The sequence below is a fragment of the Rana temporaria genome, chromosome 10 (assembly GCF_905171775.1).
Source record: "Rana temporaria chromosome 10, aRanTem1.1, whole genome shotgun sequence".
Taxonomy (NCBI): Eukaryota; Metazoa; Chordata; class Amphibia; order Anura; family Ranidae; genus Rana; species Rana temporaria.
The window spans coordinates 131,086,515-131,089,437 of record NC_053498.1 but is presented as its reverse complement, the minus strand read 5'-3'; positions in this window follow the sequence as shown (position 1 = coordinate 131,089,437).

Genomic DNA, 2,923 nt, shown 5'->3' with positions numbered 1-2,923 from the left:
AATGTTTTTTTTTGCTGAAATTACCGTTTACAGGGTATAGAGACCTAATCGTTAACCGATTCCTTTTATTCAAACTCTCAGTATTGAATTTCCCCTTTCCATATCGGTTATTGAATTCACACGGACTTGCGATAAAATGCAGGGAAAATGTTTGTACGTTTCCATCCAATTTATGCATGTTTTCACACGCGTTGACGTGCATTGATTTGCGTTTAAGCACACTTGTAGAATTTAAATCAACGCAGACACAAAAAAAAAAAAAAAAAACGGGTTTCTATGCGTCCTGTTCACACTACACTACACCAAAAGAAAGCTCTATTTGTGGGGAAAAAAAAAAAAAAAAAGGACGCCAATTTTGTTTGGGAGCCACGTCGCCTGACCGCGCAATTGTCAGTTAAAGCGACGCAGTGCCGAATCGCAAAAACTGACCAGGTCCTTTACCTGCGTAATGGTCCGGGTCTTAAGTGGTTAATATATTTGAATTTAAAAATAAAAAAGTATAACTTTCATAGGCTTACCCAATTAAAAAGTTACATCTTTTTTACATATCTTGTGCAAACTGCATAGGTACTTAGGGGGTACTTGCTAGTTGCTGGGTTCTGAAATATTATATATTTTTATTATATATATATATATATATATATATATATATATATAAAAAATATAAATAAACTGGGTGGGTGTTTAGCACCATAAATACGTGATTGTTCTAAATTGTTCTGCCTATTAAAATTGAAAACGTAAAATACTTGGCTTCTATTGCCCTACAGCTAAATATATATATATATATATATATATATTTAAAAAGGATCTGATTATGCTTAAGTCGCTGAGGTCGCATAGGAACGGCTAGGGTGTAAGCACTAGAAAAATGTAAACATTTGCAACACAACAGCAATATTGCACAAAACAGTAGAAAGGTTAGAATGAAGGTTGAGCGAGATGGGATGGGGGGTCATAAAAGAGAACCTTCGCAGGACGGTGCCATACATCTCAGCATGCTCTGGAAGCTGGCAGAGCAATGACCGCATTTTGAATGGCTGGCAAAGGATTATGGGATATTTATCCCATTAATGGAACATCATGGTGATTTATAATAGAGCATCCGATCATAAAAATAATTACATAGTGGCCAAGTTCTGTAAGTATTGCGGGTAAACTACTTTACAAAAAAGGCAGGCTAGAGATTTAATCTTCCCAGTTCCACTTCCCTGACACTAGTACCATGAAACTCTTTGGGGGGGGGGGGGGAGATTTACTAAAACTGGAGGGTGCCAAATCTGGTGCAGCTCTGCATAGAAACCAATCAGCTCCAGTTTTGTTTCTCAAAGCTTAAAGGGGTTGTAAAGGTTTGTTTTTTATTTTCTAAATAGGTTCCTTTAAGCTAGTGCATTGTTGGTTCACTTACCTTTTCCTTCGATATCCCTTCTAAATGTTTTATTTTTCTGGATTGCTCACTTCCTGTTCCTCCTCAGTAAGCTTGAGTGAGTGAGAAACTTATATAGCGCAACACATGCAAACTGAATTGCCTCTGGGCGCTTGGTATCCATTCCCTGGGCCCTCATAAGAGATGGGTCTTAATCTTTCTCCTGAAGGCCAGGTGGTTTACCTCCAACCGGATGCTGGTTGGTAGAGTGTTCCATAGTCTAGGTCAGTGATGGCGAACCTTGGCACCCCAGATGTTTTGAAACTACATTTCCCACAATGCTCATGCACTCTGCAGTGTAGTTGAGCATCATGGGAAATGTAGTTCCAAAACATCTGGGGTGCCAAGGTTCGCCATCACTGGTCTAGGTCCTTGGACCGCAAATCTTCGTTCTCCTTTGGACTTGTATCTGGTTTTGGGTATCTGGAGTAGATTTTGATTGGTGGATCGCAGAATGCGATTGGTGTTGTGAGCTTTTATTTTTTCGCATAGATATTGGGGGTCATTTCCCAGAATACACTTATGCGTTATACAGAATGCCTTGAAAGTGATTCTGTCTTTTACTGGCATCCAATGAAGGGATCTCAGTGAAGGTGAGATTGATTCCCATGTTTTTTTGCCAGTCACAAGTCTAGCGGCCGTATTTTGAACGACTTGCAGGCTTGCCCCCATTATCCGAGTCGTTCTGGCTGGGGGTTAGTCAGCCAGAAGAGCTTACTGAGGAGGAACAGGAAGTGAGAAAGTCAGACAACGAAAAAAAAAAACATTTTAGAAGGGAGATCGAAGGAAAAGGTAAGTAAACCAACAATGCACTAGTTTAAAGGAACCTATTTAGAAAATGAAAAACAAACCTTTACAACCCTTTTAATTGAACAAGCCAATTGATTTCCTAGCAGAGCTGCAACATATTTTTCACTCTCCAGTTTTAGTAACTCAACCCCATTGACTTCTTAGCAAGGCTGGTGGTAGACTAGACTAACGTTCACCCTATGCAACACACATTCAAAAGTACTAAGATTTACTTGATCGTAAAAGGTTTACATATACAAAAGTTTGCGGTTACGAATCAAGCAATTATCCGTAGAGCCGTCCCATGATGTGAGATGTGCAATGTTACAAATTTGAAACAAAAGGTCACAATGACTGAGACCTTGCATTGACAGAATTTTTTTTTTTTATATTTTTTTTTTCCCCTCCCGTCTCCCAGGCGACAAAGTGCATATAGCATCTTGTCTCTAGCTTGCTCCATTGCCAAGACAGCGTGGTCAACAGCCATTTCCCCACCATGCATGAATAGTTCATTCATATTGGACTATGAATGGCAGAGCTTGTTTTAGGAGCCGGGCACTTCCCCGTGGCAAACGCAGTCGCTATGTATGCAGAGTGTGTGTGTGGGGGCATGTCAGTCCCCGTTCCACCCTCTCTCATTTCATTTGTCCTAAGGATGCACAGCATCCTTGATTGGTAGGACACGGAAAGGCTGCCTGCACCATAACT